At 45.0% G+C, this 17086-nt stretch overlaps 1 long non-coding RNA gene across 1 annotated transcript; it reads left to right on the plus strand.

Annotated features, from left to right (window-relative positions):
• The first annotated feature begins 507 nt into the window (after nt 1-507).
• On the plus strand, nt 508-16650 carry LOC309855872. The gene is made up of 3 exons (XR_014307013.1): nt 508-644; nt 5679-5787; nt 16327-16650. It is a non-coding gene; the product is annotated as an uncharacterized lncRNA (long non-coding RNA).
• The last annotated feature ends 436 nt before the right edge of the window (nt 16651-17086 follow it).

Consider the following 17086-nt stretch of genomic DNA (forward strand, 5'->3'; position numbering starts at 1 on the left):
GCCCAGAGTGGGAGACCCAGGAACAGAGTCGGTTGGGTTGTGGAATCTGGATTGGAGCCCTTTACTAACTCTAGGAGTAACCCTGCAAGGGGCAGTCTTTCCAGGCTCAGCCAGGCCCCCAGGGTCAGAGTATCAGAAATGTGGTCCATCCAAAGCCCTTCCCCAGGGACCACCCATGCACCTTCCTGCATTATTTTTCATCATACCAGTTAACAATAGCCAGCAGACCGCATAGTTTACTTGCTTAAACTATGCGGTCGGAGTCCCCGACTGGGGTGCCAGCCCCATAAAGGCAGGAATGTTTGTCTGCTTCAGTCTCTGTAGAAGTCCAGAACCTAGAACAGCGCCTGGGACAATGAACTGAATGAATGAGTTGATCCGTATATTCCTCAAGTTAAAGATTGACCGTTCTTCAGCAGTTTGTAGTCAAAGTTCAGAGCCTCCATAGACTTTTAGAATTTTAGTGGCCTCTCTGATGGACCCTGGGGCACTGTGTTTTTTTGCAAACCCAACAGAGCAGGAAATCTGTGTGGCATTCAGAATCCAATATTGAATGAAACCATGTTGCGTGGCCATCTACTTCTGACTTGAACCATTCACAGGAGTGGGCATCTCTGAGCAGTGGGTGAGGCCCCTGGTCCTGAGTGAGTGAAAGGGGATACTTCTCCCTGGAGGTGACTCTTGGTCACATTTTTCCTTCACCCCCTCCTCTGTCCTAAAATTAGCCAGGATCCTGGGAGCGGTTGAGGCTGCCTTGAGCTATTTTTAACAGATCCAGGAGTTGTGACTAGACTGGGCTTAGCTACCGGGAAGGGATGTCAGTGGGAGGTCTCACTTCAGAGAGGATTGCGAGCCTCCCTAAAATGTGCAAGTTCCAATTTCTGACTTGAGAGATGATGTAAACTGAAAATTATGGGGGGGGCGCATAGCTGACTCAGTTGGAGGAATGTGCCCCTCTTGATCTTGGGGGTGTGAGTTCGAATCCCATGTGGGATATAGGGATTATTTAAATAAATAAAAATCTTTAAAAAGAAAGTTATTAGGAGAGAAGCAGAGGAATGAGTAAAACACAATCATTCATTCATTCATTCATTCAGTGTCAGGCTCTGTTCTGGGCACTGGGAATAGAGGAAGTAACAAAGACAAAAAAAGAACCTCTGTGCCCTGGAAAAAAAGAAGAGGTTAGAGTATCTACTCATATCAGAAAGCAAGGAAAGGGCTTTCAAAAATAAAGAATTTGATCAAAAGAATACATGAACTAGATTGACGGGATTCCCACTTGTCACAATTCAGGTACCATTGTACTCTGTTAGTCAAAAACCAGTGTCATTAAAAACCTTGCTTATAGAGTTAAATGCAATTTATTTATTTATTTTTTAAAAGATTTTATTTATTTATTTGTCAGAGAGAGAGAGAAAGAGTGAACACAGGCAGACAGAGTGGCAGGCAGAGGCAGAGGGGGAAGCAGGCTCCCTGCTGAGCAAGAAGCCTGATGTGGGACTCGATCCCAGGACACTGGGATCATGACCTGAGCCGAAGGCAGCCTCTTAACCAACCTAGCCACCCAGGTGTCCCGTTAAATGCAATTTTCATTTGCAGGCTGCAGAAATGGGTTTGGTGAGTCTTACATTTAAAGATTTTTATTTATTTATTTGACAGTATATGGAGAGGCAGGCAGAGAGGGGGGGGGGAAGCAGGCTCCCTGATGAGCAGAGAGCCCGATGCGGGACTCGATCCCAGGACCCTGAGATCATGACCTGAGCCGAAGACAGCGGCTTAACCCACTGAGCCACCCAGGCGCCCAAGTCTTACATTTAAAGGATGGGTTAGGGGTGCCTGGGTGGCTCAGTGGGTTAAAGCCTCTGCCTTCGTTCAGGTCATGATCCCAGAGTCCTGGGACCGAGCCCCGCATCGCATCGGGCTCTTTGCTCAGCAGGGAGCCTGCTTCCTCCTCTCTCTCTGCCTGCTTCTCTGCCTACTTGTGATCTCCGTCTGCCAAATAAATAGATAAAATCTTAAAAAAAAAAGATGGGTTATATAGAAATAATATCAGAGGTGCTCAGCATTGAGTGGAAACTGGAGAAACAGGCTTGGAGAAAGGAGAGAAACGGAAGGAGGAGCTCTGGGAGTCTAATGGGCACTAGGAGGGTTGTGCATTGCCGATGATAATAATGCATGGCTGTGACCCTCAGCAGATAGTCCTGGTCCGCATCTGCTTGCCCAACGGCCTTGCCTAAAGTTGCCAAAGGCTGCACAGCAGGCTGGAAGTGCCTGTGAATGAGCAGCTACATCCCACTCCTGCCACCGTCAGCAGCCGTCAGCCCATGACTGATAGCAGCTGGTGAGTCGCTGCCCCGACTCCCTTGGGCTCAGGTGGGATGATTCTGAGGGGTGTGTACTGCCTTATCCCACAACACTCCCCAGCAGAACTGGGCCCCAGGGGCCTGTGGGGTCACCTTTTTATCAGTGCACCTGTATGGGCTGCTCTTCTCTTTCTGTTTCACATCCTCAATCCCAAACTGGCATTTCCTGGAGTCACCTCCCAAATAGACGATTTACCCATGAGCCCTTGGGTCAGTGCCAACTTCTGGGGGGGGGGGGACCCAAGTGAAGACAACTGCATTCCATGGCAGAATTCTCCAGATCCAGGAATTTAGAATCCACTTTGAGAGGAAAGGGCTGAGAAGTGGTGTCAATATCAGCATCTAGAAGTTTCTCCCAAGTTTCCTAGTTGCCTGGAGACAACAGCCCCTGATAGAGGAGTTGGGCACAGTGGGTTTCCTCAGGACTGGGAGCACAGCTCTGCTCTGAGTTCCCCTTCTTTCTGTTAGTCCTCAGCTACCACTGGACACCCTGAGGAGTGGTTAGGGAGCTCCCAGCCAGGGTCCAGTGCATCCCTTCTCCTGGTCACTTATGTATTATCACAGGATGCCTGTGCCCATTCAGGCTGGATAAAAAGTTTATAGGAAGATTATCCTCAGCATGTCTATGTTTGATGAGCCTTCCTCCTTGGGGGCCAGCGAGAGGATTCAGAGCCAAGGTCACACAGAAGACAGCTCTCGACATGTGCTACCCTTTCAGACATCCCCAAGTGACTGTGGGCCACTCACCCTGGAGCCAAAGCAAGGAAGAGGGACAGGGGTTGGTCAAGCATGGATCTCTTGTCTGCCCTAGGAGGGGCCACTGGTGTTGGAACAGCTCTTATGCAAAGACTACTCTCAGAGGAGAATTTCCTGCCCCCACCCCCACCCCCACTATCCCCCGATGAAAGGGAAAAGGGGTGCTGATAGGAAAGTAGAAGGTTAGATGCTGGATAGTCAGAAATACAGTCGACATCAGCTCTCCAGAGGGAATGAGGTGCTGTCACCTTTGTGATTTCTTTGTTGCATTTACAACAGTTTTACAGAGATTAAAAACAAACAACCCTTCCCCCAAATCCAAAAAAATCACATCTTGCTCCAGCAGATGTCATGGGTTCTCCTCCCACCTTGGACCACCTTGGAATTCACGTGCAAGCCATTCCCTTCTACACCAACAACTGCCTTCGGCCCTCTGGACTGGCTTCCTAGGGCTACTGTAAAAATCGACTGCAAGCAGTAGCTTTATAAACAGAAATCTCTAAGTTCTGGAGGTCAGCAGTCCAAAATGAAGGTGTTAGCAATATTGGTTCTTTCTGGATGCTCTGAGGGAGAGCTCATCCCATGCCTCTGTCCTGGCTCTTCGTGATTCCCCCAAATCCTTGGTATTTCTTGGCTTGTGGCCATATCATTCCAGCCTCTGTCCCTGTCATCACATGTGTTTCTTCTCTGTACCTATCTCTCTGTGTGTTACCTCCTCTTCTTAGGAGGATGTCAATCACTGCTTTTAGGGTTCACCCGAAATCCAGGATGATCTCATCCTGAGATCCTCAATTACATCCTGAAAGGTCCTTTTTTCAAATGAGGTCATATTCACAGGTTCTGGGGTTTGGGGTGTGGACATTAAGGCGCTGGTTCTCAGTCTGTGTGGATATGACAGTCTGAATGTTTGTGTCCCTCCAAAGTTCATATGTTGAAATCCTAGTCCCCAGTGGGATGGCATTTGGAGGTGAGACCACTGGGGTGGAATTAGGTCTTGAGGGTAGAGCCCTTTCTAATGGAATCAGTACCCTTATGAAAGGACCCCCAGCGACCTCTTTCTTTGGCACCAACAGCCCCTCTTTATACCAACAACTCCCTTCAGCTCTCTGACTGTGTTTAGTCCATGTGAAGACAGAACAGGGAGTCAGCTGTCTGCAACCTGGAAGAGGCTGTCACCGAACCTGACCATGCTGGCATTCTGAGCTTGGACTTCCAGACTCCAGAACTCTGAGAGACAAACTTCTCTTGTTTTCAAGCCACCCAGTTTATGGCAATTTGTTGTATCAGCTCAAATGACTTAAAGAGTAGGCAAGTCAGAAGGGCTGTAAAATGAATACCCCCAGAGTGGCCCTCAAACAATGTGGGACCAGCGCTGATGGAAAGATGTTCCTTACGTCTCAGTGGGACAGCCCTGGGGGCATCTCTCAGAGCATCCTGGTGGGATTGAGTCCTCCTTGCTAAGAGGGAGAATGTGCCTGGGACTCATAGACTCTAAGATGGTCCCTAATGGTGCTTGCTTCCTGGTACTCACATCTCATGTCATCCCTTGCCCTACAGGGTGGTTGTATTGGTTTCTAATCAACAGACTGTGGCAAATATGATGGTATGTCAGTTCCCTGGTTATGGTCCATAGATAGTCCCTTCACTAGCAGGTTCTCTCTTGCTGGCTTTGGTGAAATATTCACTATGTGGGGATAGCTGTGTGGCAAAGAATGAAGGACCATGCTAGTCAACCACTGGGAAGGAACTGAAATCCCAAGTCTAACAGCCTGCAAAGAACCAAATCTGGCCAACAACCTTATGATCTTAGAAGTGGATCCTTTGCCAATCAAGGCTTTGGTTGAGACTGGGGTGCTGCCTGACATCTTGGCAGCCTGTTAGAGTCCCTGCCACAGAGGGTCCAACTCAAGACATCCCTGGATTTGTGACCTTCAGAAACTGTTGGACAACAAAGTGTGCTGTTTTATTATTTTTAAAAAAGATTTTGTTTATTTATTTTAGAGAGAGAGAGAGAGAGAGAGAGAGAGAGGGGTAGAGGGAGGGGGAGAGAGAATCCCAAGCAGATTCTGAGCTGAGCATGGAGCCCAATGTAGGGCTCAATCCCATGACCCTGAGATCATGTCCTGAGCCAAAACCAAGAGTCAGACGCTTAACCAACTGAGCCACCCGGGTGACCCTGAAGTGTGCTGTTTTAAATTGCTAGGTTTGGGGTAATTTTTTATACAATAGCTAACCAATATCATGCCCATCATCATACCTTTTATTGACTTCCCTTCTCTATCTTGCTTCACCGCTTCTTTACCCAGCTTCCTGGGATCTCTCCCTAGTAAACTACTTGCACTGAAGTATTTATCTCTAGGGCTGCTCTTGAGGACATTCAGACTAAGACACCTGTCATTAGGACTATGGGCTATCTACTTTTGTTTATAAAGAAGTCAGTGGCATGTTGGAAAATGTCAAAGAACAGAAAGTGTCCTAAAGGTTTTGCTAGTGTTCAGTGTAGGTGGATTCGCACCCAGCATCCATCCCAATGTCCTGATCTGTTTTCTTGTAATGCAGAGGCTGGGCAGCAAAACATGGCACTTCAAAGAATCCCTTGCTGGTAGAATGCTGGAGGCGAATCATGTCCAACCAACTGGAAGCCCACTAGGTTTGGAAAGTATGGTGAGTTGGAGGCCATCTTTTCACGGCTTCGGCTGTTAGTACTGCTATGGATGACTGGAGATATCTTGGCTTTCCATTTTTATTTCCTAGCAGAATTCCAATGCCCAGGGCCTAACTTTGGGAGTTTCAAGAGAAGTTTTGGTCCAGCTTCCTGGTCTTTGAATCATGACCCAGGATTATGGTTTTGCAGTTAACATTTTGGGAAGTGACCTCCAATAGATACCCTTCTGTGTTAATTAAGGTAATAATAGTTGCTGTAACAGCTGTGTTTTAGGGCATCAGAAGGATGATTTTTGCTTATGTGGAGTCAGTGGAGTGTTTGACAAATGGTTTCCCTTGTGAATCTGAAACATCCAAGATGTGGAGGTCAGGATGAGATAAGCTATGTGAGAGATTTGTTAGGGATGGTGAGGATGTGGGGAATCGAGTGAACAGTGACCTTTCTTTCCCTGGGAGCTTCTCTTGCAACCAGAGTCTGTTTTGCCCACACTGTGGCAGTTGGAAATGCTGGGGAACCAAAGTCCCCTGAGAGAAGACTTTTAGTAATGACTGACAGACGGTGGTGGGTCAATACTCCAGTTCCTCGCTCCTCAGGGGGCCATACTCTCAGGGGCATGTTCTACACTGGCTCCCAGACTTCCCCAGAGGGATTAAACCCTAGTTACCTGCTAGTAGTAAGTAGGATACCAACACATCCTTTACTATATGCCTTCTCTCTCTCCATCCTACTTCCCTGTTTTCTAGTGATGCTTCCCAGGGACTGCTTCTTAAACACTTGACTTATCCTCAAATCCTGTCTCAGGGTTGAACTTCTGGGGGAATTCAAATGAACACACTCTCAAAATAGACTGAATAGGTTAAGTCTATTCAACCTGAACTTCGGTGTGTGTGTGTGTGTGTGTGTGTGTGTGTGTGTGTGTGAAGAAAGCACAATTTGGAAAGGCAAACACCTTACAGAGAGTTGGTACTGCCCCTGCACAAGACTTTGTTTTGATGTCTCCTCTAGCTCCTGGAACAGAATCCCCAGTAAAGCCATGTGTCCTAGAAATGGTTGAGTTGATTTGTGACTTGAAACGGGGAAAGAAAACCAAAGAACTGCATTTGTTATCAGCTCAGAATTGCTCACCGTTCTGTTTATATTCTGAAGTGGGTTGAGGAGGATTTGGCAGCTCCTTTGTTTTCCCTTAGCATGCAGCCAGATAGCACTGCAGACTTTTCTGGTGCAAAGAGCAAATGCACACCCATTATGTGCCCACTGACACCATCCAAGAATTTCCCTCTTCTGACCCTACTTGGAAAATGACAAAGCTGTCAATATCTGTAAGAGTCTGAACAATTTTTTTTTTGCTAAACACAACTTCAACTGGAAGAAAACCATTGATTTTCTTCCAGCTCAGAAGCAACTGCAGTTCTTGGCACCACACCTGGCATGGCTGCTCTGGGGGATAATGGAGTACTGCCTGCCCTCCTGAGTCACAGCCTCTCTGTAGGCACACACCATTGTCAGAGACTGCCAGTCTGCTGATAGGAGTCTCATTGCCTCTGTGCCAACCACTGACTTCCACAGAGCCCAAGACCTGAATCATTGCTTCTTCATGGGGGATGGTCAAGAAATAGAAGCAGAAAATGGATTCTTTCTTATTGTACAGAAGTTGGCTGGCTTTCAAGGCGAATGCTCTTAAGACAAATGCTTAACTGGGCTTTGGGCAGAACTTTCTCGTGTTTTTGCTCACTCTCAGAAATCAAGCAGGGGAACAATCTGGGAGATCAACCAGGTGCTGGCAGTATTTGGGGACCATCTGAATGAAGGTAAGTCAAAGCTCTATGGTTACCATTATGGATTTTGTGAAAAATCTGAGAACTCTTTTGGTCCAATGGCCACACTGTGAGAGATCAGAGACTAACTCTGTGGAAATTTTTGACTCTAGCAGAAGACTTCTGCAGCCTGGTATGGAGTGACAGAAATCTGCAAATACACAATTAAAATTTATTTCCCTCAGGGGCACCTGGGTGGCTCATCAGTTAGGCATCAGCTTTTGGCTCAGGTCATGATCTCAGGGACTTGGGATAGAGCCCTGACTCAGGCTTCCTGCTCAGTACGGTGTCTGTTTCTTCTCCCTCTGCCTGCTTGTGCTGATTCTTTCTCTCTCTCTCAAATAAATAAACAAACAAATAAATAAATAAAATCTTTCAAAAATTTACTTCCCCTGTTAAAAGAGATTCGTAAGCTGTTTCTCATTGATACAACACCAAAGTATCAGGAAGTACTTGACCCCAGCTCTGTGTGCCCATCCCCCAGCTTCTTCAAGCTTACCTGCTATCTGTTCACACCTGTGACCTTCAGAGGGTCCCTTATGGGCACTGGAGCCAATCTGAGGGCCAGAAGTGCCTGGGAGTTTATTTTACCTTGCTCCTGCATCCTAGGTGGCCAATTGCTATTGGGTTTAGGAGGCTGTTACGGACTGTTTGTGTCCCTGCAAAATTCACGTGTTGAAGCCCTATCCCCAATGGAACTATATCTGGAGATAGAAACTTTATGAGACAATTAAGATTAAATGAGGTATTAAGGGTGAGGCCCTGGTCAGATAGGGTCAGTGTCCTTCTAAGAAGAGAAAGAGAAACTAGAGTTCTCTTCATGCATGCACCAAGGAAAGGTCATGTGAGCACACAGTGGGAAAGCAACCATGCACAACCCAAGACGGGAGCCCTTGCTAGGCTTCCACCCTCCTGGCACCTTGATCATGGACTTCCAGCCTCTGGAACTGTGAGAAAATACATTTCTGTTGTTTAATCCCCCCAGTCCCTGGTACTTTGTTATAGCAGCCCTAACAGATGAATACAGGTTTCCAAAGCCAAGCTCACTTGCCTGAGGCATAATTTATGCCCTAGAGCTCTCTGTTGGATCAGTCTGAAGTCAGAACTGCACTTGGCATTGCGTATTTGTGTGGCTTCCTCCCTTTGCCTGTCCTGATGCCCCAAACCCTTATTAGTTACCTGGGAGTGCTTTCTTTTCTTTCTTTCTTTTTTTTTTAATGCGGGAGGTGCAGGTGCAGAGGAAAGGGCAGAGGGAGAGGGAGAGAGAGAGTCTTAAGCAGGCTCCACACCCAGCTCAGAACCTGTTGCAGGGCTTGATCTCAGGAATCTGAGATTATGACCTGAACCTAAATCAGGAGTTGGCACTTAACTGACTGTGCCACTCAGGTGCTCCGAGCACTTCTTAATAAATCACTTGCACTTGAGTTCTTGTCTCCAGTTCTGCTTCTGGGAATATCTGACCTAAGAAATTAGTGATGCAGAACATCGCCAAAGGTAACCTGAGTACTGAGTTGAGGACACAGAAACTGCTTGGAAATGAATTTCACATGCAGAGATTTGGTTAGTTTCTATTAGTGGGAGTTCCTTGGGTCAGATTAAGCAATGTCAGCTGCTACGGTATGCAATTCCTGAAATCTCAGGGGCTTTACACAACAAAGGTTTGTTTATCACTCACATGCACTCTGAGGTAGGTTGGGCAGCCCATCTTCCACCTTTTATCAGCACCAAATGGAAAGACATGGTTTCTGAAGTTGTTGGACAGAGGAGAGACCCTGGTTCTTAACCACCTCAGTCTGGAAACAGCATGAATCATTGCTGCTCACAGTTCTTTGCTTGAAACAAACCATCGGATCCTAATAAAAATGCAAGGGGTAGGGGGCAACTTGGTTAGCTCAGTTGGTTAAGTGTCTGACTCTTGATTTTGGTTCAGATCATGATCTCAAGGTTGTGGGATCAAGTCCTAAGGCAGGATCCCTGCTGAGTGCAGTGTCTGCTTGAGATTCTCTCCCTCTGCCCCTCCTTCCGCATGCGTGCTCTCGCTCTCAATAAAATCTTTAAAAAAAAATTACAGGGTATTGGGAAATGTAGAGGAGCACATGGGTTGTTTGGGGAATGATAGTGAAAATGATAGAGAAAGTGAGAGCAAGAGAGCATGAGCAGGGGGAGGGGAGAGGGAGAAGCAGACACCCTGCTGACCAGGGAGTCCAGTTCAAGACTTGATCCCAATATTCTGGGATCATGACCTGCACCAAAGGCAGACAGTTAGCTGATTGAGCCACCCAGGAGCCCCTATGGTTTTTCTTACAGTGGGGTTGCACCTTATGTGATGATTTGGTTTCTGAAGGCAATGAAAAAGGCAAAAGCTGCATGTGACCCAAATTGCCTTCCAAAATCTTTTAGGAAGGCAACATCAAAATGATTTGTAGGCTCATATTGTCTTTCATTACCGAACATAATAACAGAACATGTCTTTCTTCTGCATTTGCAGGCAAAAATTAATAGATGCTCCTAAAGTTTTTGAAATTTTGCTAATTAAAGTGAACTAAAATTTGAATATACTTTGTGAATTTCAATGACAAAGCATATGGTTTTGCTTGAATAAGAAGCTGAATTAAACCCCAAATACATGAACTGTAAAATATTGACAAAGTTAGACTTCATCAAGATTAAGAAATTTTCTGGGGCACCTGGGTGGCTCAATTGGTTAAGTATCTGCCTTCAGCTCAGGTCATGATCTCAGAGTCCTGGGATCAAGCCCTGCATAGGGCTCTCTTAGTGGAGAGCCTGCTTCTTTTTCTCCATCTGCCCTTCCCCTCATTCACTCTATCTCTCTCAAGTAAATAAATAAAATCTTTAAAAAAAGGATTAAGAAATTTTCTTCATCAAAAGAGCCCATTGAGAGAACATAAAGTCAAGTCATGGAATTGAAGAAGATAATCTAGATGGCATATTCTCAAAGGACTCATATTCAGAGTATATAAAGAACTCCCACAAACCAGTAAGACAAATACATGAAAACAAAATGGGCAAAAACCTTGAACAGGCTGGGTCATTTTGCTTCAGGCTGTGGATTGTCTGGGTTTAGCTGGTGCCAAGTTGAGGACTGGGTTTACTTTTCTCCATGTCTGTTAACTCTGTGCCCCAAGATAAAGGGGAAGCAACTCCCTAGGCCGTGCTCTTTTCCTAACAAAAGAATGGCGTGCAAGAGCCAAATTAAATCATACAGGAACATTTAAAAGCTTTGTTCACATCTGCTAAGATCCATTGGCCAAAGCAAGTCATCTGATCAAACCTAGCATCAGTGAGTTGGGGAAATACACTCCACCCACAGTGGAAGGGCACTGTATGGTCACATGAAAAGGGTGTGGATGTATTGCATTTCTAGAAGTGCAATCCCATCTACCTTGGCAGTCATGGTTAGGTTATGGGAAGGAGGGAATTCCTTACCCAATGGACAATGGATGTGAGAGATAGTATGAGTTCTAATGACATCTTTGGCAGCTCTGGCTCTAGTAATTCTTGAAGCTGGATTTAACTTTGGCCTTCCCAGAGTCACCAACCGATACATCCCCCTGCTGCTTCCCTTTATGATAAAGCTATTTTGAATCAGGATCCTGTCACCTACAAACACATGATTCCTAAAGTACACTCTCCCTCATGGTAAATTAGAGTGCTCATTTCTTCTCACCAACAACAGCACTGGGTGTTAATATTCTTTTTTGGTTTTTGCCTATTTTCCAGGTGAAGAATGACACCTTGTTTAAACTTCAATTATTTGCCAGTAATATAAAATCTCTTCCTACACCTATTGACCATTTGTATTTCTCCTCTGTGGAATGAATTTGGCTTACTATTGGAATGTGCTGATTTTTCAGGCTGGAGTTGGGTTTGCAACAGGGATACATTTTCTAAGTGCTTGGGGGTGCTGAAATGGTTTTGCTATTGATTATAATATCCCTCCAGGCTGAGAATGTTTCTACTTTTATGTAGCCAATGTTTCTTGTTGAAATGAGCACAGAATGACTTGTGTCAACTTTTTTATAAAGCCTCAATGAATATTATTTTGGGTTAGAGAGTAAGAATAAGACAGAGGGTGAGACAGCTGTCGCAGTCCCCTGGAAAGTGGTATCATATATCACAATTTTATGGTTACTGTTCTTTGGAAGTGTGGCACCTTCCTGGGAGAAATCTAATCCTTGAAAAAGAATCTGCCTATTAAAAAAAAACCCTGAATATATGAATCCAACTAATTTCCAGAAAAGGGGTATGGCACAGAAAGAGGAACATTTTTTAGGAAACAATTATTGTTATGTGTGAGATCTCAGACTAGAATTCGGGCATCTGGACACTTAGCTCCTAATTCTTGGGGAGAGGCAGGGGCATGAACTGGTGGAAATCCTTGCTCGGTAAAGTGTGTTTTGTGGCTTAGCAACATCAGCAACACCTGAGAACCTTCTAGAACTGAAAATCTCCACCTCTGTCCTGGATTACTGAATCTGAACTTCCTGGATAGACTCTGGAGCATGATAAACCTCAATGAATTTCAGCCTCTGTTACACATCACTTTTACTGTGATATTTCTCAGTCCAGAGATACTCTCAACTTGCAGCCTGGCTACACAGACGGTGGTAGATCACAGGTGCGACATATCATTGCCTCTGCTGTTTGGCTAAGGTGGTTATCCTGTTCTTTGTAATTGGTCAGGAGGGAGACGGATAATATCGCTGTCACCATGGGATTTAGCAGCAGTGGTGAATTTAGAACACTTCCCCATGTGTGGGAGGCTGATTAGCTACATTTGCTAAGTACCTAACAGCTGCTATTAGCCTTTAATGATCTTAATTCCCAAAGTAGCTTGGTGGCAAAGAGAGCCATTGTCAGATTTTTCTGTGCCAAGGTTCCCAAGGGACAGACATTTGCGTTTAGCATCTGTGTGTTAGAGACCCAAAAGGAATGTTTTCTGGGTCCTGAAGATTTCTAACCAAGGGGGTTAGTAACAAAACCCATATTTGGCAGGAGGATTAAACCCTGAGATTGAAATTGCTCTGAATGTATCTCATGGGCAAACAGACTATGTTCTCTCAAAGCGTTTGCCTTTAAAGATGAAGCAAGGAGAAGGCTTTTGTTCTATGTTCAAGAGCAGTGTGCCTTCTTTGTACTAAATTCCAGTCAGCTGCTTTGTGAGCTTTCTTGTCCACAGTTCGAGGAATACCCTTAGCATCCCTCCACATAATTGCTTTGCAGGTGAATGCAAAGTTACCTTTTTGAAAATGGATTTTCTTAAGATTTTCGGCCAAAGTTTTAAAACTCCAGCTGTACTTCCTGGCTGTGTGTCACTGGTTACATCACTTAGCCTTTCTAGATCTTAATTTTCTCTTTTACAAAATGAGATTAATACTAGTAACTAACAATAATAGGACTGAATGGGTTAAAGCAAATAAAATACTTAGAATAGTGCCTGACATATCATATGCAAACATTAGCCGGTATGATTTTACTATTAGTGTGAACAATTGTAAGTAAGTCACCGCATGCTTGCCTCTGCCCTCCACGGCAGGATTTGCCATCCACCCCAGGAATCCCTCCCCACTTCATACTTTTGGTAATAGGACTCACTTGAATTTTGGTAGAGGACGTGGTTATGCAGCTTCTCTTGCAACTACATAAGGACCATGTGATCAAGGTCCTAGCAGCAATAGAATATAGTAGAAGCAATACATAAACTTCTGTGTTGCTTCCAGAAGAGGAAATGCTTGTCCTCCACTTTTTCTCCACACCCCTACCCCATGACAGCTGGAACAAGGACATGGGGATAGGCCAGGCTGGGCATGTGGATAAAGACAGACTCTAGAGATGGCAGAGCTATGAGGTAGAAGGAACTGGTCCCTTGCTGATCTTGTACAGTGAAACTTTGCCTGTGTCAGACCTCCTGCCCATGTCCAGAGTCCTAAGTAAGAGAGAATGAAATTTCTTTCTTATTTGAACCATTGTTTTCCTGGGTCTCTTAGCTTCTATATCTTGTTTCCATGCTCAATAATACATCACTTACAATCTGTGCATTAGACTGTATCTTAGGGAAATGGATTTAGTGCTGAACATGAGTCAAAGTTTGTTTTAAAAAATTCAGAGCTCATTGCTCACCTAGCAGACCCTAGAAGCAAGTGGGTCAGTCCCAGCTCACCTACGAATACAGATGAGGCCACATTAACATGAATGCTTGAATTTCAACTACTCTTTTATTCTCTGCCCTTGGACCTCACCACTCTTCCACACTGTGTTGCAGAATTCCGAGGGACTGTTTCATTTGTGTCCAGGCAAAAGTTTGCTCACAACAGGTTTGCTGCTCTTACCATCCCAATGGCAGCCATCTTGTTACCTTCTCTCCTGTTTTCCATGGGCACCCTGCTCTTTTGGACAACAGGGCCCCGTGATCCTTCCTGATGGTCTTCTCGGCGCTCATGGCCCCCAAGCTGCCAAGGGTCTTTGAGGAGGGGACTGGCTTTTCCTCCAAAGCTGACAAGATTACATTTCACTGCAATCTGCCTTTCATCACTGCTGTTGGAAAGTCTGTTCATTAACGCTGACCTGCCTTGGTTCGGAGATGATGTGTACTTTCTCTCTGGCTGTTGTAACGATCTCTCTGTCTTTGGTGTTTACAGTTTCACCAAGATGCATCTAGGTTTTCATTTATTTGTTTTATCCCGCTTGGGATTGGTTATGCTTCTTGAACCAGTGGACGTCACATTTTTCCTAAATTTTCAAAAAATTTGCAGTGAACTCTAAGTGTTGCCTTTCCTCTGTTTTTTTCTACTTGACCCTCCTGGGTCTTTGATTAGATGCACCCAAATCAGATGAAGTTTCCACCACCCCATGGAATGGGGGTTTGAACCAGCAATAAAATTGTTACAAAAAAAAAAAAAATAAATTACCGTCTTCCCTTAAGTATCTACTTCGGCATCTGAAATTCACACTTGCAACATTCTCAGGGGTTCAACAGAAGGAAGTCCAGACTCTGAAACCAGGGGTGGGCAAACTGTGGCCCACCAGCCAGATTTGCTGACTGCCCCTGTTTGTGATTAAAGTTTTGTTGGCCACACCCACTCACCTACCTACGATGTGGGGCTGTTTCAGTATTACAACACCAGAGTTGCAATGGAGATGGGACAGCCTGAAAAAAAAAAAACAACCCAAAATGGTTTATTATCTGGTCCTTACAGTAGTTTGCCAACTGCTGTGTAGATCAAGCTTTCAGTCCTTCCACAATTTAAGACCAGTTTTTCAAATATATACTTCACTGCTCTACCACATAAACTTTCCAGAAAATTCCCACTGGTATGTGGGAACTGAGCCATTAGCACTAATGTTTTTTTGGTCCCCAATACAATTAGGGGGGAATGAAGACCCCACCTGTTCCCACCTTCCAGTGGAAAACAACTGGATGGAAAAATGGAGTGTCATCCTAAAAGTTGGGGAATTGTGGGTACATCTGCTTTAGCAATACAAGGGTAGATGATTCCTATTTTCACTCAATGCATACATGACTTAAAGTCTACTTATTGAAAAATTATAGACCAAACATACTGCTGATGCAAATAAGTGTTATTAAGCCCTGTAGGATTTGCCAAACACCCCACAACAAATTACATTGACAATAACAAGCTAAACCCACAATGATTTACCATTAGCTAAGTAAAAAAACCAGCATTTGAAAACCATGGCTGAAGCGCCTGAGTGGTTCAGTAGGTTAAGCGTCTGCCTTCCTGCCTTTGGCTCAGGTCAGGATCTCAGGGTTCTGGAACTGATCCCTGCCTAGGGTTCCCTGCTCAGCCCGAAACCTGCTTCTCCCTCTCCCTCTGCCTGCCACTCGCCCTTCTTGTACTCTCTCCTTCTCTTTCTCTCCGCACTGCTCTCTGTCAAATAAATAAATAAATAAATAATCTTAAAAAAAAAAAAAAAAAAAGAAGAAGAAGAAAAGAAAACCCTGGCCAACTCGGGGCACCTGCATGGTTCAGTCCGTTAATCGTCAGACTCTTGATCTCAGCTCAGGTCATGATATCAGGTTATGAGAGCAAGACTAGGGTTGGACTCTACCCTAAGTGTGGAGACTGCTTAAGATTCTCTTGCCCTGTCTTTCTGCCTCCCCACCAAAAAAAATGGTATGAAGCTTTTTTTTTTTTTAAAGTAGGCTCTACACCCAGCATGGAGTCCAAGCTGGGGGCTCGATCTCACCACCTGAGATCATGACCTGAGCTGAGATCAAGAGTGGGACGCTCAACTGACTAAGCCACTCAGGCACCCCACTACCACTACCTCCAAAAGAAAGAAAACCATGGCCAACTCGAGAGAACACAAAGACGAAAAGTTCCTTTAGAACATTATGGGAATTTGGGGCGCCTGGGTGGCTCAGTGGTTTAAGCCTCTGCCTTCAGCTCGGGTCATGATCTCAGGGTTCTGGGATCAAGCCCCACATCGGGCTCTCTGCTCAGCAGAGAGCCTGCTTCCCCCCCTCTCTCTGCCTGCCTCTCTGCCTACTTGTGATCTCTCTGTCTATCAAATAGATAAATAAAAATCTTAAAAAAAAAGAACATTATGGGAATTCCTACACATGTTGGTGTAACATGTGTGTATAATGCAGTGAGGTAATATTTGGCAGCCAGAATTTTAGGTGAAATACCAAATTTAAGTGCTCAGTAAACAATAAGGTGTTTCTTTTTTCCTTTTTTTACAGATTTATTTATTTGAGAGAGAGAGAGAGACTGCAAGCAGTGGGAGGGGCAGAAGGAGAGAGGAGAATCCCAAGAAGACTCTATGCTGAGTACAGAGCCTGATGCAGGGCTCAACCCCACAACCCCAAGACCACCACCACAGCCAAAACCAAGAGTCGGAAGCTCAGCTGACTGAGTCATCCAAATGTCCCCGAGGGTCTATGTTTTGAGAGGTAACTTGACAGTGATTCCAATTGTTCAAAACTCTTCCAGTTTCTAGATAGCCCTTGGCAAACATATTTTCCATTCCTTGGGTGTTTGTGTTTGTTTGTTACCTCAGGATACTGTAATAAATACCACAAACTCGAAGGCTAAACAGTTCCTTGGCAGTCAGACTTAGTAGAAAAACCAAATTTGGGGTAGGAGGGATTTGTCCCATGTCTCTTTCCTAACTTTTGGTGACTTATGGGTGATCTTTGCCATTCCTTGGCTTGTAGAAGCAGGATCCCAATCTCTGCCTTCATCTTCATGTGGCTTTCTCCTTGAGTGTGTGGGTCCAAATCTCCCCTTTTCCTAAGGACACTAGTCCTATTGGAATGGGAACCCACCCTAGTCCAGTATGACTTCATCCAACCTTTACTAATTACATCTGTACCAACGCTATTTCCAAATTAAGATTCCATTCTGAGGTGCAGGGAGGTTAGGACTCCAATATTTTTCTTTTTGCCAGGGGGTACACAATTTAACCCAGAACAGTGCTGCCATGGGAAAAACATGGCAATT

Source organism: Mustela nivalis (assembly GCF_964662115.1).
Source record: "Mustela nivalis genome assembly, chromosome: 1".
Taxonomy (NCBI): Eukaryota; Metazoa; Chordata; class Mammalia; order Carnivora; family Mustelidae; genus Mustela; species Mustela nivalis.